Raw genomic sequence first — 25,263 nt, 5'->3', positions numbered from 1 at the left:
TGGTTCATAGCCTGTAACCAGGAGATGGAGGTTGCAGTGAGCCAAGATTGTGCCACTGCACTCCAGCCTGGGCAACAGAGCAAGACTCTGTCTCAAAAAAAAAAAAAAAAGGCATACTGTATTGTATACATCTTTAAAGCTTCTGACACTATTCTGAATTATATGGACAACACTGGATATTATAATTTTAAAATTCTTTGTAGTTTTTATAAAATAATCATTTTGTTTAAAATGTTACATTAAAATGGTTTAAAATGGTAATTTATTGTTTTCCTTTGCTTTCATGGTATATTTAACTTCCTTAGTTTATAACTCGATTTTGTTTCAAGCTCTCTTTCTGTTGATTAAATGGAACAAAATAAAATGAGTTAAATGGAATTAAGCTAAATAGAATTCAAATGCCAGTTTCTTGTGTGCATATGTCCTTCCAGAGGTATCCTATGCATTTTCCACACAATACGCTTTTTTCTACACCTTGCATTTTCATATTTGTTTTTTTTTTTTAAAGGAAAATCCTAGATTGACTTTTTTTTTCAACTCTCCTTAACAAATGTCAACTGTTACTTTAGCCTCATAATGATCGCAATAGTCCACAATTTCTTTTTTTTTTTTTTTTTGAGATGGAGTCTTGCACCGTTGCCCAGGCTGGAGTGCAGTGGTGCAGTCTTGGCTTACTGCAACCTCTGCCTCCCAGGTTCATGCAATTCTCCTACCTCAGCCTCCCAAGTAGCTGGGATTACAGGCACACACCACCACAGCCGGCTAACTTTTTGTATTTTTAGTAGAGATGAGGTTTCACTATGTTGCCCAGAACTCCTGACCTCATGATCTGCCAGTCTCGGCCTCTCAAAATGCTGAGATTACTGGTGAGCCCCTGCACCTGGCCAATACTGCTTAATAATCCAACTTCTTAAGCAGTAATTTATTTTCATTGCCTTCTTTTCCTTTTTTGTCATTTGTCTTTTCCTCCAGATGGAACAGTAGGCAGTCAGATCCTGAGAGTCTGGGGACCCTAAGGAACAAGCTTGCTCACATCTTTGTCTTGTAAATGGGAAAGGCTGAACGGCAAAGACTGAACATGGCCCTGGGCTGAGCTGCAGAAGTCTCTCCTCTAAGATCTGTTGGCAGAGGCAACAGGTAAGAAATGACAGATATCTCCTTCTTATAAGTCCCAGTCTGTCCTCTGCAATGCCATGGTTCATTTTTCTCATTCATCTCTCCATTTCCGTTCAACAATGCATTGCATGTAATTGACACTATGCAAATGCTTGTCGAATGAACAAATTAATACATGAAAATATCAATGAATAAATACTAACCCCAGAAATATCTGGTTATGTCTATTTGAACAATCCTAAAGACGTTCGTCCATGTGACTGGCTAACTATGAATAATCAATATTAGTGTAGCACAAATGCTAGTGGGATATCAAGGAGCATATCCTATTAGAGCTGGAAGAGGCCCTAGAGCTTATCATATCCCAAAGTCCCAAACCACTGAACACTAACAGAGAATACTTATTTACCCTGCGTAATCTTGTTGCTGGTGATGTTGGTTTTTACATTTGAATTAGTTGCCAACATAGAAAAATTAGGAGACCTCACAAAATGTGATTTAGGGGGCTGTTTGAGGAGCAAAACTAGAAAATAGCTACAGAAAATAGCCTGGGCTGACTAATTGCTGCTCCTCTTGCATTCTATTTTATTTATGTGTGCATTTATTTGTTCTTCTGGATCTTTCAAGAACTGCCCCTATTTTAGGGGAGTGTGTTCTATTCATTTAATGCAGCTCCCAACCACCCCAGTGCACCTGATGCACAGACAGGACTTGTCAGCTCTGGTAGCAGTTGCATTTGTGATGCCTAATCTAATCTTATGCCACTGCGCTACCCCATTTTTTCAATAAGAAAACTGAGGCCCACTCAATTTGACCCCCTAGAAATTTCCCTGATTTGGGCCTCATCCCTGCATTGTCTTCCATCCGCTGCCATAGTAAACACTGAAAGATACAAATTTAACAAGGTCACTCTTCTGCTTCAAATCCTTCAGTGGCTCCTTACTAGTTTTGAAGCTCCCAATCTTCTTGTCATGGCCTACGAGACCTTTCAATTCAAAGCCTACTTTATCAACCTTAACTCTGACAACGCTAACGAGCCAGCCACACCAAATATCTTCAAGTTCTTTTACTCTGCTATATGCTTTTCTGCCTCGCTGTCTGTGTCTATGCTGATCTCTTTGCTTGGATTACCCGTCCCTATCATTTGTCTGACAAACTACTGCACATTCAGCACTTAGCTCAGGCACCTGTGATTCTGCCCTGCCAATGCCTCCACCCTCCTCCTACTTCTCCTTCTCCTCCATCATCTCTGCGCCATAGGGCTCAGCTCACACTCCTATTTACAGCCCTTAGAACAGTCAATTATAACTTCCCAACTAGACTATGTGCTCCTTGAGGGAAAAGACCACAGACCATTCATTTTTATTTTCAGCATTTTTTCCCCAGTGCTCAATAAATGTTGAATAAATAAATGATAGCCTTGCTCCAGGTGACTTTGTTAGTAATCTATCTGTGAGAAAATAAAGGAATCCTTTAAAACTCGAGAGAGTGCAGGGACAAGCTACTTTCTTTCCATAATACCAGGCTGTCTCAATAAACTTTGTCTTGTTGATTCTCTTCCTCCTTTTTCTCCTTCTAATATATTGTGTACCTCATTTTGGCCTCAGCTTCCCAGTTACAAAGTTTACCCCTAAATGTTCATTTGACTCCAGATAATTAGTATAAGCCAATCCTGGAAATTCTATACTTCTTGCTAGTGTTTGGTTCGTGAATGAGACAGTAATGAAAACCTGGTTAATGAAACATGAGGGAATCCCGGTCTCAGGAAGATAGTCCTGAGAAATTTTCCTCTATACTAAAGAAAAGCCACAGAGCAGATGCTTCCACTCTTTATCTTTTGGACATTATCATTACAAATTATTATGTATGGAAGTGCTGACAGCATCTTGCTGTCAATCTGAAAATGAAGCTAATACCAATGGTAGAAGAATGGAGAGATGGAAAAAAGCTTGGAATAAAAGCATCACGAAGCAGCTGAGCAACCAACCCTGATTCTTATTCCATTGCTACATCCAATAATACATTTCCTTCTTGTTAAGCCAGTTTAAGTCATGGCTGTATATTTTAATTTGGAACTAAGCCATACTGATACAGTTCTTCAATTTCTGTTATAATTCCTAAAATTACTGCATATAATCTTCAACTTTCTAATCCCTTTGTTAGTCTATGAATAGCCTAATTAATCAGGTAAGCTTTGGATGATCTAAAATTAGGCACCATGAAGGGGGAGGGGGCATGACCAGGAATTCCTTTAATATCTGTTCTCTCCTTGTCAGTCCTATACATGGCTCTTAATAAATGAAGTCCATTTTAGAGTTGGCCATGAGTGAGACTCATTCCATCATTCCCTACCATGAGCCATACTATCCGCTTCTCTCCAGCTTTCAGCCACACTTCTCCTTCCTAACAGCACCCAGATTTTGTTTACAAGAATACTTTTCCTCCTTGCAGCCACAACACCCCCACTTGTAAAGAGAGGCCTGATTCTTCCACAGACAATCCCATTGACCCTTGTTAATGATCAGTTATGTGTGGTCCTGTAACTCGGTTCTGGCCAATGGGGCAGGAGGAGAATTTATTAGGAAGCTTCTGGGAAAATCTTCCCCAATCCTAAAAGAGAGCTATAGGAGAAACTGTCCTTATTCCTCTTAACATTGCCCTGTTGGAACGTGAATACTCCAATTACTGCTGCCATCATGTTATGAGCTTGAGGATAAAGCTAACAACAAAAATAAAATCAGAAAGCCGGGCGCGGTGGCTCACACCTGTAATCCCAGCACTTTGGGAAGCCGAGGCGGGTGGATCACGAGGTCAAGAGATCGAGACCATCCTGGTCAACATGGTGAAACCCCGTCTCTACTAAAAATACAAAAAATTAGCTGGGCATGGTGGCGCGTGCCTGTAATACCAGCTACTCAGGAGGCTGAGGCAGGAGAATTGCCCGAACCCAGGAGGCGGAGGTTGCAGTGAGCCGAGATCGTGCCATTGCACTCCAGCCTGGGTAGCAAGAGCGAAACTCCGTCTCAAAAAATAAATAAATAAAATAAAATAAAATCAGAAAATAAATATCAGAAGAATGGCCAGGCACGGTGGCTCACGCCTGTAATCCCAGCACTTTGGGAGGCCAAGGCGGGTGGATCACGAGGTCAAGAGATCAAGACCATCCTGGTCAACATGGTGAGATCCCATCTCTACTAAAAACACAAAAAATTAGCTGGGCATGGTGGCACTTGCCTGTAATCCCAGCTATTCAGGAGGCTGAGGCAGGAGAATTGCCTGAACCCAGGAGGCGGAGGTTGTGGTGAGCCGAGATCATACCATTGCACTCCAGCCTGGGTAACAAGAGCGAAACTCCATCTCAAAAAAAAAAAAAAAAAAAGAATAACAAAGATCAGAGAACTAAACGAAATTGAAACAAAGATACAAAACATAAATGAAATGAAAAGTTGGTTCTTTGAAAGATAAATAAAATTGATAGTCCATTAGCTAGATTAACCAAGAAGAGAGAAGACTTAAATAAGCTCAATTAGAAATGAAAATGGAGGCATTGCAACTGACACCACAGAAATACAAAAGATCATTCAAGACCACTATGAACACCTCTATGCACACAAACTAGGAAACCTAGAGGAAATGAGTACATTTCTGGAAAATACAACCCTCCTAGCTTGAACCATGAAGAAATAGAAATCCTGAACAGATTAAAAACAAGCAACAAGCTTGAATCAGTAATAAAAGAATTGTCAATAACAAAAAAAGCCAAGGGTCAGATAGATTCACAGCCATATTTTATCAGATGTTCAAGGAATAACTGGTATCAACCCTACTGAAACTTTTCCAAAAAATCAAGAGAGAATCCTCCCTAACTCATTCCATGAAGCCAGTATCACCCAGACACCAAAGCCAGAAAAGAATTTAACAACAACAAAAAAAACTATATGCCAATATTCCTGATGAACATAGATACAAAAATCTTCAATAAAATTCTAGCAAACCAAATTTAACAGCACACCAAAAAGATAATTTACCATAATCAAGTGGATTTCATCCCAGGAATACAGGGGTGGTTTAACATATACAAGTCGATAAATGTGATTCATCACATAAACAGAATTAAAAACAAAAACCATACGATCATCTCAGTAGATGCAGTAAAAGTATTCAATAAAATCCAGTGTCCCTTTTTGATAAAATCCCTCAACAAACTAAGCATAGAAAGAGTATATCTCAAAGTAATAAAAGCCATATGTGACAAACCCACAGCCAACATCATATTGAATGGAGAAAAGTTGAAAGCATTAGCCCTAAGAACTGGAACAAGACAAGGATGCCCACTTTCACCAATTCTATTCAACGTGGAACTGGAAGTCCTAGCTAAAGCAATCAGGCAAGAGAAAAAAATAAAGGCAATCCAAATTGGAAAGCGAAAGTCAAAATATCTCTGCTTGCCAATGATATGATTATATACCTAGGAAACCCTAAAGACTTTACCAAAAGACTCCTGGATTTGATAAATGAGTTCAGTAACTCTCAGGTTACAAAATCAATGTACCCAAATCAATAGCACTGCTATACACCAACAATTATTACATTGAGAATCGAATCAAGAATTCAATCCCTTTTACAATAGGTGCAAAAAAAGTAATAAAATACCTAGGAATTCACTTAACCAAGAAGGTGAAGGATCTCTGTAAGGAGAACTACGATACAGTGCTGAAGGAAATCATAGATGATGCAAACAAATGGAAATACACGTCACCAAAAACCACGTGTACCCTGAAAGCTGTTGAAACAAAAAAGAAAAAAGAAAACCAAACGAAACAAAATAAACAAAAGGAAACAGGAAAAATACTTCACGACATCGGTCTGGGAAAAGATTTTATGAATAATGCCTCAAAATCACTAGTAACTAAAGTAGACAAATAGAATTACATCAAACTAAATACAGCAAAGAAAACAATCACAGCAATGAAAAACAAACAAGGGAGTGAATAGACAACCTCAAATGAGAGCACTTGTTTGCAAACTACTCATTCATCAGGGAATTAATATCCAAAAAATACAAGGAACTCAAACATCTCAAAAGCAAAAAAAACAACAACAATCTGATTTTAAAATGGACAAATGATCTCAACAGATGTTTCTTAAAAGAACACATGCAGGTGGCCAACAAATATATGAAAATATGTTGCCATAACTAATCATCAGAGAAATGCAAATTAAAAACCACAATATGATCTCACTCCAGTTAGGGTGGCTATCATCAAAAAGACAAAAAGTAATAAATGCAAGGCTATGAAGAAAAGCAAACTTATGCGCTGTTGGTGGGAATATAAACTAGTACAGCCACTATTGAAAATAGTATGGAGCTTCCTCAAAAAACTACAAATAGAACTACTATGTGATTCAGCAATCCCACTACTGGGCATTGTCCAAAGGAAATGGAATCAACATATCAAAGAGATATCTGCACCCTCATGTTTACTGTAGCACTATTTACAGTAGCCAAGATATGCAATTGACCCAAGTGTCCAACAACAGATGAATGTATAAAGAAAATGTGATTTAAAAAACACAATGAGATACTATTCATTGCTTGAGCTCAGGAGTTGGAGACTGGCCTGGGCAACATGACAAAACCCTGTCTCTACTAAAAATACAAAAATTAGCTAGGGTGGCTGAGGCAGAGGAATCATTTGAACTTAGGAGGCAGAGGTTGCAGTGAGCTGAGATCATGCTACTGCATTCCAGCCTGGGCTACAGAGTGAGACCCTGTCTCAAAAACAAATATCTAAAAGTGAAATAAAAATTTAAAAAAGAAATCTTGTCATTTGAGACAACATGGATGGAACTGGAAGACATTATGTTAAATGGAATAAACCAGGAATAGACGGTTAAACACTCATGTTCTTGTTCATCTGTGGAAGCTAAAAAAAAAAAAAGTTGATCTCATAGAAAGAAAAAGCAGAACAGAGGTTACTAAAGGCCGGAAAAGATGGGAGAAAGAAAGAGATTTGGTTTTTGTTTTGTTTTGTTTTTTGGCTTTTTGTTTGTTTTTGTTTTGTTTTGTTTTTAAGATGGAGTCTTGCTCTGTCACCTAGGCTAAAGTGCAGTAGTGCCATCTCGGCTCACTGCAACCTCTGCCTCCCGGGTTCAAGTGATTCTCCTGCCTCACGTGTCCCACCACGTCCCGAGTAACTGTTCTATTTTTAGTAGAGATGGGGTTTCACCATGTTGGCCAGGCTGGTCTCCAATTCCTGAGTTCCAGTAATCCACCCCTGAACCTGGGAGGTGGAGGTTGCAGTGAACTGAGATTGCTCCACTGCAATCCAGCCTGAGTGACAGAGTAATACCCTGTCTAAAAAAAAAAATAAGAATAAGAAAATAAAAAATAAAAAAAGAGAAACCATCTAATGTCTACTCTCAGACTGCAAAGGAATTAAACTAGAAACTAGAAACTAATAACAGAAAGAAAGCAAAAAAATCTCAAACACTTGAATAGAAAACAACACATTTCTAAATAGCACCTGGGTCAAAGAAAAAATCTCAAGAAAAATTTTAAAATATTTCTAACTAAATGAAAATGAACAAAACCACACATTTCAGAATTAGAAAGATTCAGCAAAAGATGTGCTTAGAGGGAAATTTATACCACTGAATGCTTCCAATAGAAAAGATCTAAAATCAGTAATCTGTCAGGTGCAGTGGCTCATGCCTGTAATCCCAGCACTTTGGGAAGCCGAGGCGGGAGAATCATGAGGTCAGGAGTTCGAGACCAGCCTGGCTAACATGGTGAAACCGTCTCTACTGAAAATACAAATATTAGCTGGGCGTGGTGGTGTGCACCTGTAGTTCCAGCTACTTGGGAAGCTGAGGCAGAAGAATCTCTTGAACCCGGGAGGCAGAGTTTGCAGTGAGCCAAGATTGCACCATTGCACTCTAGCCTGGGTGGCAGAGAATTCCATCTCAAAAGAAAAGAAAAAAAAGCAGTAAAATCAGTAATCTAAGTTTCCAATTTAGGAAATTAGAAAATAAATAGATAATTAAATCCAAAGTAAGCAGAGAAAAGAAGCAATAAAAATTAGAGCAGAAATCAATGAAATTTGAAAAAGGAAATCAATCAACAGAAAATCAATGAAACCTAAAGCTGGTTCTTTGAAAAGATTGGTAAAATCAGTAAGCCCCTAACTAGGCTAGGAATAGAGAAAACACAAATTACTAACATCAAAAACAAAAGAGCTGGACGAGGTGACTCATGCCTGTAATCTCAGCACTTTTGGAGGCTGAGGTAGGCAGATCGCTTGAGGTCAGGAGTTTGAGACCAGTCTGGCCAACATGGTGAAACACCGTCTCTGCTAAAAATAGAACAATTAGCCGGGCATGGTGGCATATGCCTGTAGTTCCAGCTACTCAGAGGCCAAAGCATTAGAATCCCTTGAACCTGGGACATGGAGGTTGCAGTGAGCCGAGATGGTGCCACTGCTCTCCAGCCTAGGCAACAGAGCAAGACTCTGTTTCAAAATAAATAAATAAATAAATAAATAAATAAATAAATAAATAAGGGACATTACAGTTTCCAAGGACATTAGAAGCATTTTTTAAAAAATACTATGAACAAATCTATGCCCACAAATTTGATAATCCGGATGAGATAGAACAATTCGTTGAAAGACGCAATCTCCCAAAATGCACACAAGAACAAACAGACAATCTGAATAGGTCTATATTTATGCCCCCCCCTTTTTTTTTTGATACGGAGTTTCGCTCTTGTTACCCAGGCTGGAGTGCAATGGCGCGATCTCGGCTCACTGCAACCTGGGCCTCCCAGGCTTAAGCAATTCTCCTGCCTCAGCCTCCCAGGTAGCTGGGATTACAGGCACATGCCACCATGCCTGGCTGATTTTTGTATTTTTAGTAGAAACGGGGTTTCACCGTGTTGGCCAGGCTGGTCTCAAACTCCTGATCTGATATATGATCTGCTCACCTCGGCCACCCAAGGTGCTAGGATTACAGGTGTGAGCCACCATGTCCAGTCTGAATAGCTGAATAGATTTGTGTTTATTAAAGATATCAAATCAATAATTAATAATGTTTCAAAACATAAAGCAACAGACCCAGATGGGTACACTGGTGAATTCTACCAAACATTTAAGGAAGAAATTAGATCAATTCTCTACAATCTCTTTCAGCAAATATAAGTAGAAGGAATACTTTCTTTTTTCTTCTTTTAATTTTTTTTTTTTTTTGAGACAGCGTTTTGCTGTGTCACCCAGGTTGGAGTGCAGTGGTGCAATCACAGCTCAGTGCAGCCTGTAACACCTGGGCTCAATCAATATGCCCATGTCAGCCTCCTAAGTAGTTGGGACTACAGGTGCACGCCATCACGCCTGTTTAGAAGGAATACTTTCTAACTCATTCTATGAGGTTATCAATTCCCTAATATGAAAACCAAACAAAGGTACTCCAAGAAAACTGTAGACAAATAACTCTTGTGAACAGTATGTAGAAATCCTCAAAAAATATTAGCAAATAGAATCCAACAATGTATAAAATGAATTGGAGGCTGGGTGTAGTGGCTAATACCTGTAACTCCACACTTTGGTAGGCTGAGGCAGAAGAATCATGAGGTCAGGAGTTTGAGACCATCCTGGCCAACATGGTGAAACCCTGTCTCTAAAAAAAAAAAAAAAAAAAAAAAAAATGGATACCACTACCAAGTGGAATTTATCCCCAGACATGCAAGGCTGGTTCAACATTTGAAAAATTAATGAATGCAATCTGTCTCATGAACAGGCCAAAGAAAATAAATCAACAAATCACACAATCTTATCAATAAATGTAGAAAAAGCATTTGACAAAATTTAACACCAATTCATGACTTAAAAAAAAAAATGCTCAGTGGCCAGACATAGCGGCTTATGGTGTTAATTCCAGCACCTTGGGAGGCTGAGGTGGGCAGATCACTTGAGGTCAGGAGTTTGAGACCAGCCTGGCCAACAGGATAAAAACCCCTCTCTACTAAAAATACAAAAATTAGCCAGGAATGATGGCAGGTGCCTGTAATTCCAGCTACTTAGGAGGCTGACGTGAGAGAATTGCTTGAACTCGGGAGATGGAGGTTGCAGTGAGCCGAGACTGCACCACTGCACTCCAGCCTGGGTGACAAAATGAGACTTCATCTCAAAAAATAAAACAAAACAAAAAAGAAAATCCAAAAGAATCAACAACAAAAAGCCCAGGAGCTGATATTAAATTATAGCAAGGCAGCAGGATGCAAGGTTATTATACAAAAGCCAATTATAGCCTGGCACAGTACCACATGCCTATAGTCCCAGCTACTCTGGAGACTGAGGTGGGAGGATCCCTTGATGCCAGAAGTTGAAAGCCATAGTGAGCTATGCACTCCAGCCTGGGCTCTAGGTGACAAAGTGAGACTCTATCTCAAAAAAAAAAAAAAAAAAAAAGTCAATTGCTTTCCTATATGCCAGCCAAGAACAGTGGAATTTGAAATTAAAAACACAATATTAGCAGCCTCTATGATGAAATACTTTAGTATAAATCTAACAAAATTATACAAGATCTATGTAAGGAAAACTACAAAACTATAATGAAAGAATTCAATAACTAAATACATGGAGAGAGAGTTTATGTTCATGTGCAGTAAGACTCAGTATTGCCAAGATGTCAGCTCTTCCTAACTTGGTCTGCAGATTCAATATAATCCCAATCAAAATCTTAGCAAGTTATTTTGTGAATATTGACAAACAGATTCTAAAGTTATATGGCGAGGTGAAATTCCCAGAATAGCCAACATAATATTGATGGAGAAGGAGGCAGTTGGTGGAGTAACACTACCTGACTTCAAGACTTACTATAAAGCTACAGCAATCCAGCTGGGCGTGGTGGCTCATGCTTGTAATCCCAGCACTTTGGGAGGCCAAGGTGGGTGGATCACCTGAGGTCAGGAGTTTGAGACCAGCCTGATCAACATGGAGAAATCCCGTCTCTACTAAAAATACAAAATTAGCCAGGCATGATGGCCCATGCCTATAATCCCAGCTACTCGGGATGTTGAGGCAGGAGAATCGTTTGAACCCAGGAGGCAGAGGTTGTGGTAAGCCGAGATCGCATCATTGCACTTCAGCCTGGGCAAAAAGAGCGAGACTCTGTCTCAAAACAAAAAAAGCTACAGTAATCAAGAAGTGTGGTATAGACAAAAGAAGAGACAAATATGTCAGTAACACAGAACAAAGCCCAGAATAGGTCCAACATAAATACAAGCAACTGATCTTTGATAAAGAAGCACAAGCTATACAATTGAAAAAAAGATAGTCTTCTCAAAAAAATGTATTCGAGGCTGGGTATGATCACTTATGAATATAACCCCAGCACTCTGGGAAGCCAAGGTGGCAGGACTGCTTGAGGCCAGGAGTTTAAGATCAGCCTAGGTAACACAGTGAGATCTTGTCTCTAGGAAAAATTAAAAAATTAAGACAGAATGTGCTCTCTTTAGAGGTGTCTCTTACAAGTCTCGGGTTCCCAAAGAAGAATTTTAGAGATGTTTTAACAACTAAATCAGACGAAATAAATTAACATGCTTAAATTATTATCATTTGCTTCTTGGGATGCCTTGGCCCACAGGGAACTGCAGTAATCTCCTTGCACGAAGAGTCCAGCTTTGTCCCCAAGGTCACAGTGCCTCTAATGTTTCTGCTGCCTACTGTAAAACCCCTATGGACCAAAACTCTTAGGAAGTGTTTGAAGACTGCAAGATTTCACCCTCTCCATCACCAAGCCAAGGAAATCTGACCAAAAGGGTCAGATTTTCTCTTCTTCCTAAGGAGAAAAGCACAGCAATGATTCTGTTGAGGAATTCTGGCCTTCTGTTCAGAGGCCTGTGTTCCATTTCTGATTTGTTTTTCTTCCTTCCCTATTTATTAGAATTTGTAATTCTCATTTAAATGTCTAGCTAACCCTCACATCATCTAAACCCAGTAACTCACTAATGTGTTAAAGTTTACTTTTTTATTACTAGTTTTCTTTTCTCTTTGATGCTGGTAGCAGCCTTTTTCTGAAGAAAACTGGCAACATGTGGTAGTCAAGGTATTGAAACAAATAGACAATTTTCCACAGGTTTTTGAAATAGAAGGTAGCTTTTCGCCAGGCATGGTGGCTCACACCTGCAATCCCAACACCTTGGGAGGCTGAGGAGAGTGGATGGCTTGAACTCAGCAGTCTGAGACCAGCCTGGGCAATATGGTAAAACCCCATCTCTACCAAAAATACAAAAGAATTAGCCAGGCATGATGGCATGCACCTGTAATACCAGCTACTTGGGAGCCAGAGGTGGGAGAAAGTGAAGGTTGCAGTGAGCAGAGATCGCACCACTGCACTTAAGACTGGGTGTTGGTATGAGATCCTGTTTCAAAAAAATAATATATTGGAAAGATTAAAAAAAAAAAAGTTAAAAAAAAAAAAGAATCTAGACACAGACCAGAGCTTACACGCTACACAAAAATTAGGACCATTGACTTAAATGTAAAATGTGAAACTATAAGAATCCTAGAAGATGGGAGAGAAAATCTAGATAACCTTGGGTTTGGCCATGACTTTTTAGATACAACACCCAAGCCATCATCCACAAAAGAAAGAATTAATAAGCTAGACTTCTTTAAAATTTCAATTTTGTGCTCTGCAAAAAACACTATCAAGAGACTGAGAAGATAAACCACTAATTGGCCGAAAATATTTGCAAAAACCAAATCTGATAAAGGACCATTATCCAAAATGTACCAAGAATTACTTTTTGAGACAGGGTCTTGCTCTGGTGCCCAGGCTAGAGTGAAGTGGTCTGTAATGCCAGGATTTTGGAAGACTGAAATGATAGGACTCCTTGAGCCTGGGAGTTTGAGACCAGCCTGGGCAATATAGTGAGAACTTGTCTCTACTTTAAAAAAAAAGTTTTGTTTTTTTTTTCTTGAGACGGAGTTTCGCTCTTGTTACCCAGGCTGGAGTGCAATGGTGCGATCTCGGCTCACCGCAACCTCCGCCTCCTGGGTTCAAGCAATTCTCCTGCCTCAGCCTCCTGACTAGCTGGGATTACAGGCAAGCGCCACCATGCCCAGCTACTTTTTTTGTGTTTTTAGTAGAGATGGGGTTTCACCATGTTGACCAGGATGGTCTCGATCTCTCGACCTCGTGATCCACCCGCCTCGGCCTCCCAAAGTGCTGGGATTACAGGCTTGAGCCACCGCGCCCGGCAAAAAAAAAGTTTTTAAAAAGTAGTCCAGGCCGGGCGTGGTGGCTCAAGCCTGTAATCCCAGCACTTTGGGAGGCCGAGGCGGGTGGATCACGAGGTCGAGAGATCGAGACCATCCTGGTCAACATGGTGAAACCCCGTCTCTACTAAAAATACAAAAAATCAGCTGGGCATGGCGGCGCGTGCCTGTAATCCCAGCTACTCAGGAGGCTGAGGCAGGAGAATTGCCTGAACCCAGGAGGCGGAGGTTGCGGTGAGCCGAGATCGTGCCATTGCACTCCAGCCTGGGTAACAAGAGCGAAACTCTGTCTCAAAAAAAAAAAAAAAAAAAAAAAAAAAAAAAGTAGTCCAAAGACCTTAACAGATACCTCATCTAAGAAGATATACACATGACAAATAAGCATATAAGATATTCCACATCAAATGTCAATAGGGAAATGCAAATTTAAGTTACAATGAGATACCACTGCACACCTAATTGGATGGCCAAAATTCAAAATATTGACAACACCATAGTCTAGCAAGGATGTGGAGGAACAGTAACTCTCATTAATTGCAGGTAAAAATGCAAAATGACACAGCCACATTGGAAGGCAGTTTCACAGGTTTTTTGTTTGTTTGTTTGTGTGTTTTTTGTTTGCTTGGTTGGTTGGTTTCTCTTGAGACAGAGTTTCACTCTTATTGCCCAGGCTGGATTGCAATGTTGCAGTCTCAGCTCACTGCAACCTTCGCTTCCTGGGTTCAAGCGATTCTCCTGCCTCAGCCTCCCAAGTAGCTGGGATTATAGGCAACTGCCACCATGCCCAGCTAATTTTTTGTATTTTTAGGAGAGATGGGGTTTCACCATGTTGGCAAGGCTGGTCAAGAACTCCTCACCTTGTGATCCACCCGCCTCAGTCTCCCAAAGTGCTTGAATTACAGGCATGAGCTACTAAGACCAGCCTTTTTTTTTTTTTTTTTTTTTTTTTTTGTCACCCAGGCTGGAGTGCAGTGGTCCAATCTCAGCTCACTACAACCTCCGCCTCCCGGGTTCAAGAAATTCTCCTGCCTTAGTCTCCCGAGTGGCACCTGCCACCATGCCCGACTAATTTTTGTATTTTTAGTAGAGACAGGGTTTTGCAATGTTGGCCAGGCTGGTCTGGAACTCCTGACCTCAGGTGATCCACCCACCTTGGCCTCCCAAAATGCTGGGATTATAGGCGTGAGCCACTGTGTCTGGCCAGTTTCACAATTTCTTAAGAAATGAAAGCATGAAACACATAGCCATTACCATCCCTGCTTCTGAGACAGGTCATGAAGTCTAAGCAGGCTGTAGTCATAACTGCTGTCTTCTGCAACTCATTTCATGTTCTCTTACCCTTTGACAGCACCTCAGCTAAATGTCGTTCTTTACCTGACAGGTGACTCAGACCTTTATTCCTACAGGATTTGAGTCCTTAGTGACTCTGTTCTTGTTGTGCTACTACAGTTTTTCATTGACTAAGACAATTGGCCAAATGAGTACTACGAGGCACTCCAATGAATCCCCTGGGTTTCGAACATAGCTCTCTGTCTTCTCTGGGTCGCAGCAAACCAATTTTTCCCCAGTAATCAGGATCGATTACTCCAGTCAACACAGTAACCCCATTTTCTGCATTCCTCCCTTGGTCACTAGGATCTGTAAATACCCAAAAATAAGTAACAAAATGAAAAAATAAAAAATAAATAAAAGAAAAAGAAAAAATAATACCCAGAAGCCAAGGTCACAAGGATAAAAAGCAACAATTCTTTAAGGTTATGGTGGCATAGCCAGAGCGATCACTGCCATCTCCAACCTTCAATCCTAGGCTCATGCTTTCCGGCTAGAAAAAAGAAGACGTCATGTGCTGATCACTGGGTTTTAAGCATAACTCAATTTGTAGGTCAGAAGCCTACCCTTACAGGGTGTTGTCTCCCAGCTGACGTTAGGATTTCAGCAGAGCATTGTGCTGTTCTATCAAATGAACTACTTTTGTGTAGTGATGTCTGTGGTAAGATAGGTGAAGTTCACAGATGTTGGGTGCATTGTTCCACTTCTTAGGCAATGTTGCATGGGATATGAGAGTGGTGGATAAAGTATTCTGAAAGTCCAAAAACTGGTGGAGCTGGCTGAAACACTGAGGATAGGTAAGATACATCAACAGCTAGTTTATGTGTCTATCCTAAACCTACCACTAGTTCTGTCCCTCAGGCTATCTCTTCTTCCACATTTAGTAGGCAACTAGATGCAACACCCAACACTCTGCCCATAGGGATTTTCCTTCACCGCTGTCTCTCTGGGCCACCCTTCAGTGAAGAGATGGTATAGCAGCCACATCCCCACTTCCAGCTGGGGATGGCCAAAGGCAGATCCATCAACAAAACTGGCCTATGTGTTTCTTCTTCCTCTATTAACTGGCTATATGAAACTCCTCAAAAGGGACTGGTGTGACTTGAGAAAAAGGCAACAAAGCAGTGGGAGCAGGAGCATGGGAGACTGTGTTGCCTGCTCATACAGGGTGCTGTGTCTTCTAGACCTGCTTACCAAGCAGGTCATATCATTTCCATTTTATAAGAAACCTGCTGTTGGCCAGGCACAGTGATCCACCTGCCTCAGGTGATCACCTGATCACAGTGATCCACCTGCCCTGCTGTTGGCCAGGCAAGTGATCCACCTGCCTCAGCCTCTCAAAGTGCTGTAATCCCAGCACTTTGAGAGGCTGAGGCAGGTGGATCACTTGAGGCCAGGAGTTTGAGACCAGCCTGGCCAACAGGGTGGAACCCTATCTCTACTAAAAATTCAAAAATTAGCCAGGCATGGTGGTACATACCTGTAATCCCAGCTACTTAGGAGCCTGAGGCATGAGAATTGCTTGAACCTGGGAAGTGGAGTTTGCAGTGAGCCAAGACTGCGCCTCTGCACTGCAGGCTGGGCAACAGAGTGAGTGAGACTCTGTCTCAAAAAAGAAAAGGAGAAAAGGAAAAAAGAAACCTGTGTTTCTTTTTTAGGTTTTAGTGGAGTGTGCAATTTTTAGGTTTTAGTGGAGCATATAATACCCAGTTCAGGATGGCTAGTTTGGGTTACAGCTGTCTGTCAGAGCCTAGTAGTAATCTAGGAGGGTATTTTTTGGTTTTGGTTTTGGTTTTCAAATAGAGAATAGTTAAAGTTCTTTCAGGAGCTGAGTCCCTTCAGTGAAGGACAAAGCTAGCCCATGGTGACTTCTTAGAGAGGACATTGGAGGAATAAATATCTCAATCTCACTTTCCTCCCTCTTTCTGGTCTCCTTCTGGGTTTGCCATGGACTGAACTCAGAACCCAGAGAAAAAAAGATTCGGCAGTGATTGCAGACCATCTGTCACCCTCCAAGGGCATACAGTAGAGTGGAGAGTGGATCTGGAGGGGCAAATAGATGATTTCCTGCACAGCAGGTGAATATAATCAAGGAAGAACAGAAATAAGAAAAAATGGAAAGAGTAAATTGGAAAGACAGAAAGTGCCCATCAAGAATGGCATTGGTGAAAATAGAAGTTATTGGTTATGGTAAGGTTTTGAGCAGCCCTGGCCAATACAACTTTCTGTGATGATGCAAATGTTCTTTATCTGTGCTATCAAACACAATAGTTACTAGTTACATGGAGCTACTGAGCACTTGAAATATGGCTAGTGTGGATGAGAAATGAAAATTTTAATAATATATAATTTTAGTTAATTTAAATTTAAAGGTTAGGAGTGGTGGCTCACATCTGTAATCACTGGAACTTTGGGAGACCAGGGCAGGCAGCTCTCTTGAGGCCAGGAGTTTAAGACCAGACTGGGCCACATGGTGAAACCCCATCTCTACCAAAAAATATAAAAATTAGCCAGGTGTGGTGGAACACACCTGTAGTCCCAGCTACTCAGGAGGCTGAGGTGGGAGGATTGCTTGAACCCAGAAGGTGGAGGTTGCAGTAAGCCAAGACCATGCTACTGCACTCCAGCCTGGGTAACACAGCAAGACTCTGTTTCAAAACAAACAAACACTAAATAAATACATTTAAATACATGGCTAGTGGCTACTGAATTGGAGAATACAGGACTAGCGTATGAGCATGTCAGCGGCTTTATCGGGATGTGAAATTCCAGGGAAGCAAAGAGTAATAGAAAAAGGAAGAAAGAGAAACAAACACAATGCTGCCATGGGCATCAGGGAAGTCAGACCAAAGCCAGGCACTCGCCCCAGGGGAGTGTGAGTCATCTGTGGCGTTAGGAGACCAGACAAGCTCCATTGGGCAAGAGGCCAAGGTCCAAGGGTAGGGCTGAGTGGGGCCAGGTGAGTCTGGATGGGGCACAAATCCAGTCAGGTATAGGTGAGTGATGTTGGGCAAGTCACTTAAGCACTTCAACTTTTAGTTCCCTCTTCTGTGAAATGGGTAATATCAGTACCTACTTCATATGCTGGCTCAGATCATTTATTTATATTATCTAGTATTATTACACAAATTTTGTAAAAATAAGTGAGGCAGCTATCATTCTTGCCATTTCACAGCTGTGGAAATTGAAGCAGAGAGATTAAATATATATAATTTATAAATGGCAGAGTCAGACTTTCTTCTGACTCTTAGCCTCTTATGCCTTCCACCGTACCACACTTCCCCTGGAGCTTTCACCAGTGGACTGAATTTCAAATCTTAAGAGGAACATAGTGAGGCATAAAAGTGAGTTAAAAATGATACTTGGGGCTGGATGCAGTGACTCAGGCCTGTAATCCCAGCACTCTGGTAGGCCGAGGTGGGTGGATCACCTGAGGTCGGGAGTTCAAGACCAGCCTGACCAACATGGAGAAACCCCGTCTCTACTAAATATACAAAATTAGTCGGGCATGGTGGCACATGCCTGTAATCCCAGCTACTCGGGAGGGTGAGGCAGGAGAATCGCTTGAACCCGGGAGGTGGAGGTTATGGTGAGCCAAGATTGTGCCTTGCACTCCAGCCTGGGCAACATGAGCAAAACTCTCTCTCAAAACAACAACAACAACAACAACAACAACAAAAATTAGCTGGGCATGGTAGCATGTGCCTGCAGCCCCAGCTACATGGGAGGCTGAAGTGGGAAAATGGCTTGAGCCTCGGGGGTGGAGGTTGCAGTGAGCTGAGATTGTGTCTCTGCTCTGACAGAGTAAAATCTTGTCTCAAAAAATATATATACTTGGCTGCAGATATTATAAAGGATAAAATGTGTGGCCGCCAACATGCAATTCTAACATTTCTTAATTTATTGTATAAAGTAAGATGTACTTTCATTATGGCACATACCTTTAGTCCCAGCCTCTTGGAAGGTTGAAGCAGGATGATCACTCAAGCTCAAGAGTTCAGGGTTATGAGGCACCATGATAGCACCGGCCTGGGCGACAGAACAAGACTCCATTTCTAAAAATAGAAATAAAAGATTGGAGATAAAGCCTCACTCTGTTGCCCAAGGTGGGGTGCAGTGACATAATCATACTTCACTACGGCTTCAAATTCCTGGGCTCAAGTGATCCTCTCACCTCAGCCTTCTCAGTAACTAGGAAAATAGGCATGTGACACCACACCTGGCTAATTTTTAAAAATTTTCTGTAGAGACAAGGTCTCCTTATGTTGTCCAGGCTGGTCTCAAACTCTTGGGCTCAAGCAAGCCTCTCACCTCAGCCTCCCAAAGTTCTGGGATAATAAAAATAAAGTGACCAGCTTGTGTTTCTAAATTAAAACAAAACAAAACAAAACAACAACAAAAAAAAACAACAAACTTTGAAAGTAGTTTACAAGTATATTTTTGAAGTACCCCAAAACATCTTTGATTTGAATTCACGTATTTCTGTTGAATTTCAGTGTCCTTTTAAAACATAAAACAGAAGGTTTATTCTTCTAAAACATTTTAGGGGCCCCAATCTCATTTGCTAGGAGAGTGCAATAGGAGAGCTGCTATCATTGAGATCACACTTGCTCTGACTTGTCAAGAGTTCCTTCTTGTGTTTTCGTCCCGCCAAGTAACAGGCTCAGCTATCATAACCTCTAATCCTTTGGATCCAGCTGCCCCTCAGACTGTCAGAGCCTGAGCCACGTACCTCCCAAGCACAGCAAGCCTCTTTCAGATCTGAGTGTTCCAAGGAAATGACAATGGAGTGGAGGGATTAAAAGCAAAGACCCTCCATACTACCCTGAGTAGAATGCAGTAACTACAATGAGCTGTGAATCGTTAAATGTTTGCACTTTATGCAAATACAGACAGAAATCAAAAGTCTTTTAAAAATAGGGTTATTACTTGCCAGCCTTCAACTCTCTGAGTAAGACGATATGGGAGTGACGTTAATGAGCTAGAGGTAGGCAGGGCTCCTGAAGCAGCCTCAGTTCGCAAAAGCAGAGTAGAGATGAGCCAGCTCAAACTGAAGACTTTCCTTGAGAACTTTATGGACTTCATCAGGCTGCAGAAACAAACTGGCACCTGATAATGGAGCTGTTACCCTGAGAAAGCAATGCTGGAAGGGATGAAAAGGTCACCCAAATGTTAGATTGAGTCAGGTGTCCTGGATGTCTGGAGCCTCTTCATCATGCAGGAAGACAAATGGGAGTGCTGTCTTTTTTTTTTTTTTTTTTAAATTGGACCCACCAAATAGGAGGGAGTGCAGTCTTTACAGTATGACTTCTCTCACCCTAACTCAGACAGTGGGGCAGAGCCGAAAGGTATGATGATCATAAATATTGTTTTCTTTCATGGGGGGCTAACTGGTGGGCAACTTCTGATATAAACACTTACCTGAATTGTCTCTAATGACATTTTTCTTTTAATTGTTTCTTTGTCAGGCAAGGACATGTTTTTGTTTTAGGGAAGAAGAATCTTAAATATAATATACTCTGGGATGATGGTGTGCTATAGAAACTTATTTTAAATAAATGCAGGCTGGGCATAAGGGCTCGTGCCTGTAATCCCAGCACTTCGGGAGGCTGAGGCAGGAGGACCACTTGAGCCCAGGAGTTCAAGACCAACCTGGGCAACATAGGAAGAAGCAGTCTCTACAAAAAAACCAAAAAATTAGTCAGGTGTGGTGGTATACCCTTGCGATCCCGGGTACTGGGGAGGCTGAGGTGGAAAGATTGTTTGAGCCTTAGAGGTCAAGACTGCTGTGAGTTGTGATTGCACCACTGCACTCCAGCCTGGGCAACAGAGTGAGACCCTATCTCTAAATAAATAAACCTTCCCCCCCAAAAGATAGAAACTGTGCTGTCAGAAAGGAAACAAGTCTGCTTTATGTTTTTATGTTCTTGTGCCCAGAGTAGTCCCCTCAATACACACAGTAGGACTCAACAAATCTTTGTCATCAATGCTGATAATTAAAAGTTTTTATTTGGCCCAGTGCAGTGGTTCACACCTGTAATCCCAGCACTTTGGGAGGCCAAGGTGGGAGGATTGCTTAAGGCCAGGAGTTTGAGACCAGCTTGGGCAACAGAGCAAGATTCTGGACAACATAGTGAGACCTCTCTGTCTCTACCCAAAAAAAGGTGGGGTGGGGGACTTGATTAAAAAAAGAAAAAGTGTCCTGGGCTTTCTGAAGTAATGGCTAGGGAATGAAAACATATATGCTTTGACTTGACATTATCTCATGAAGCATTAACCGGCTGTCCTTTCCCAAACAGCTGTGAAAAAAATGTCTCAAAACAATTGTGTGTTCTTTAGACTATTATTCCCATTTCACGACATCTCCTTTCTGAAGCATTAAGAAATGCTGCTTAAGTTTCTATTTCTTGCTAGTTGTATGATGTTGAGGAAAGTAAGTAATTTCTTTAAATTTTATTTCCACATCTGTGAAATAGGAATGATAATGATACCTACCTCACAAGGGTGTTTTGAAAAGTAAATGAGTTATTGTCTGTGAATGTTTTCAGCAGAATTCTTAGTATATTGTAGCTATTTACAAGATTATTGAATTTTAAAGTCATACAAAAATGGCAGTTAAGCTTTACTGATTTTTTTTAAGAAAAAGGGAAAAGAGCAGGATATAGTCCATATTTTGAAAAATATTTTAAAAGAAGATAAATGACTTGTGTTCCAAAGCATTTTTTTCAGAGTTAAGTCAGTTCTCCCTTTTCCAGTCAGTTTGAATTTTCTTTCATTTGTGAAGGATTTCATTTAAATCAACAACCTTTATAAATCTAGATTTTTTTTCAGAGAAATACTAAAACTTATCAGGAAAAATATTTCTCAGCATTTCTGGTTTTATCTGGATCTCAGTTGATAGGTTCTTATCATTTCTTTCATAATTTTCTTGTAAAAATTGAGCATATTGTTAAACTTTCATGAATCTTCTTATTCTCAATTAAAACTTTTTGCAAAATAAAAGCTCTTGCAATAATTTTTTGCTCTTGTAATAATTTTATTTTTTTGCAAAATAAAAGCTCTTGCAATTTCTGCTGATATGTACAGAGATGAACTTGGAAATCAAGTCTTTTTAAAAATCATCAGCATCAAGAAATGGTCTGTGAATGCCCACTAGTTTATACAACATGCTGAGCAATGAGAATATAATTCAAGTTGTTCAAAAGAAAAGTTAGGAGAGTTGATTGTGAGTACCGTGTTCTATGAGAAAAGAATCCTCTTTCCTTGGTAGAACTTTCCTCTTTTTTGTTTTTTGTATAATTCTGTTGTTAAGGTCTAGGACACCCCCTGTGGGAAGTGGGGAAGAGAGCAATTGAATTGTAAAGGAATCTAAGGGTGGAACTAGGAAGAATTTGATTATTCATCAGGTTTCGGATTTGCCTATTTTATAAATTAACTGAGAATGAAAGTCATTATTTAGAAACAAAAGAAGGTGCAGTGGCTCACCCCTGTAATCCCAGCACTTTAGGAGGCCAAGGTGAGAGGATAGCTTGAGACCAGGAGTTTGAGATCAGCCTGGCCAACATGGCAAAACCTCATCTTTACAAAAAATAGCAAAACTAGCCAGGCATGGTGGTGGCATCCTTGTAGGCCCAGCTACTCAGGAAGCTGAGGTGGGAGGGTCACTTGAGCCCAGGATATGGAGGTTATGGTAAGCTGTGATTGCACCACTGTACTCCAGCATGGGTGACAGTTGCTTTAAGGAAGAATAATCTAAAATATAATATACCTTGGGTGACAGTGAGACTCTGTCTCAAAAAAAAAGAAAGAAAGAAAGAAAAAGAAAAGAAGTCCAGGTGTGGTGGCTTATGCCAGTAATTCCAGCACTTTGGGAGGCTGAGGAGGTTGGATCACCTGAGGTCAGGAGTTCAAGACTAGCCTGGCCAACATTTCACACCCCATCTCTATTAAAAATACAAAAATTAGCTGGGTATGGTTGCAGGTGCCTGTAATCCCACCTACTAAGGAGACTGAAGCAGGAGAATTGCTTGAACCTGGGAGGCGGAGGTTGCAATGAGCCCAGATCATGCCATTGCCCTGCAGGCTGGGTGACAGAGCGAGACTCCATCTCAAACAAACAAAAGAAACAAAGAAGAAACTTTCCCAATAAGGTGACCAATTTTTATGGTCATAAAGTTATAAATTCACTAGTGAGATTACCATCAGATGATAATAGGTGAAGAAGCCAAACTACGATGAATTATTCAAGAAGATGCTGTGGAAATACTTAAGATGCTATACAGTTCAGCCTTGAAAGAGTGAACAGCGTCCCTCCCTGAATGAAGCAGACCTAAGCTGAGGTTTCATGGATAAGTAGAAGTTAGCCATGGGAAAGAGGACTGGAAAAGGAAGGAATAACACACCCAGGAGCTCAGGTTCAAGAACAAGCAATCATCACATTTGGGTTGATTAGAGAGTTGAGAGAAGAGGCCAGAAAGTGACCTGAGATCAGATCCAGAAAGACTTCATACATCAGGGCATGAGATTCCATGCCTGGAACCCCAGCTGAGCACTCTGGGAGGCCAAGGCGGGAGGACAACTTGAGTTTAGAAGTTCAAGACCAAGGCCAGGTGTGGTGGCTCACACCTGTAATCCCAGCATTTTGGGAGGCTGAGGCAAGTGTATCATCTGAGGTCAGGAGTTTGAGACAAGCCTGGTTAACATGGTGAATCCCCATCTCTACGAAGAATAACAAAAAAAACTTAGCTGGGCATGGTGGTGGGTGCCTGTCACAGCTACTCGGGAGGCTAAAGCAGGAGAATCGCCTGAACCTGGGAGGCAGAGGTTGCAGTAAGCTGAGATTGCAAAACTCTACTCCAGCCTGGGCAACAAGGGCAAAAACTCCATCAAAAAACAACAACAACAGCAACAAAACACCAAGAGTTCCAAATCAGCCTGAGCAACATAGTGAGATCACATCTCTAGGAAAACAACAACATCAACAAAAAATGCTATGTTAAAGACAATGGGGATCCAGTAAAGGATTGGCTTTAGGGGAAGGCCTTAAGCAGACTTGCCTTTGAGCAACGTCCCCTAGGACTAATGTGAAGAACAGATTGAGGAATATAATCAGCCTATTGGTCTAGTTTTCATAAGTGTCATAGAGGGAAGAAAGTGACATATAATAAACCTACTTCTAAAGTTTAATCTAATTCTAATTTCTTAATATTGCTCTCAGAAACATCTTTAATAGAGCTCTTTAGTAATAACACTACTTAACTATATCAATTCAACTTGCAAACTTCATGTAAATATATGCTACTAATGTGGTGGTAGGTTTTTATAAAAACAAGAATTTCCAGATAATCTGGGTATGGTTCTAGAGATGATTTTCCTCTCGTGCAATCTCTACGGACTGTTTTTTTTTTTTTTTTTTTTTTGATTTATCACTTGAAATCATTAGTCATGCCATATGTCATGAACAGTTGTATAATTAAAGAATCTGTACCTCCAGCCGGTTGTGGCATGAGCATGCCTGTAATCCCAGCACTTTGGGAGGTCGAGGTGGGCGAATCACCTGAGGGTCAGGAATTTGAGACCAGCCTGACCAACATGGACAAACCTTGTCTCTACTAAAAATACAGAAAAATTAGCCAGGGATGATGGTACATGCCTGTGTAATCCCAGCTACTCCGGAGACTGAGGCAGGAGAATCACTTGAACCTAGGAGGCAGAGGTTGTGGTGAGCTGAGATCTCATCATTGCACTCCAGCCTGGGCAACAAGAGCAAAACTCTGTTAAAAAAAAAAAAAAAAAAAAAAAGAGAGTGATGGAAGAATGAGGACCAAAAAAAAAAAAATAATAATAATAATTTATACTTCCTTTATGAAAGGCACAAAACAGCTCCATGAAATACGGGTGGCACTTTCAAGTTTTCTCATAGATAATTTCAAAATGAAATGACTAGAATGGATTCTTAATTTTTTAGTTCCTCCATATTGTAAAACTTAATAGATTGCTTTACTCAATTGTTTCATTTCCACAGATTAAAGCATACTTAAGATTAAAGACTCTCATGACCTCCATAAAGATTAATTCGGAGGGACATAAAAGTGTGGAAACATGAATTTTGTCTGTTCTTTCAAACCTGCTGAGACCTATTTTCCTTCAGCAAGAGATAATGTCTTTTGCACTCTTCCAAACTTTTTCCAGTATTGGCCTCCTCTATTATTGCTGGCAAAAAATATAGTTATACTTACTCACTTTCAGAGTAAGATCCTGGCATGCCTAATAATACCTACCTGCCTTTCAAAATCAAGGAATATAAAAGAAATTATAATGGAAAGCAACAGTCACCTGCCCCACCCCTTATACCATTTTCCAGAGGCAACTACTTTGAATTATTTTACTGCTATTTCTTAATTAATCAAGTTTAGACATTTTCTCTTTACTTCCTGCTATAACAGTTGAAAATTCAGCACACTTATACCCTACCTCAGCTCATTTACCTCCCTTCTCAATTCTGTCAGTCATAGCCTATTCAGTATTTATTAGTAGTTTC

General features: G+C 40.7%; 1 protein-coding gene across 1 annotated transcript in view; it reads right to left on the bottom strand.

Moving 5' to 3' along the window:
• Positions 1–25,263, bottom strand: part of LOC120360895 (uncharacterized) — a 94,849-nt gene that overhangs the window by 48,974 nt on the left and 20,612 nt on the right. Inside the window, exon 2 of the mRNA XM_074379796.1 lies at positions 18,665–18,778. The gene's annotated coding sequence lies outside the window, so the exon portion shown is untranslated. The remainder of the gene's footprint in view (positions 1–18,664; positions 18,779–25,263) is intronic.

Source organism: Saimiri boliviensis, chromosome 10, assembly GCF_048565385.1.
Source record: "Saimiri boliviensis isolate mSaiBol1 chromosome 10, mSaiBol1.pri, whole genome shotgun sequence".
In the NCBI taxonomy this organism is placed as follows: Eukaryota; Metazoa; Chordata; class Mammalia; order Primates; family Cebidae; genus Saimiri; species Saimiri boliviensis.
The sequence above is the reverse complement of the archived record's forward strand: the minus strand, read 5'-3'. Positions and strand labels throughout refer to the sequence as shown.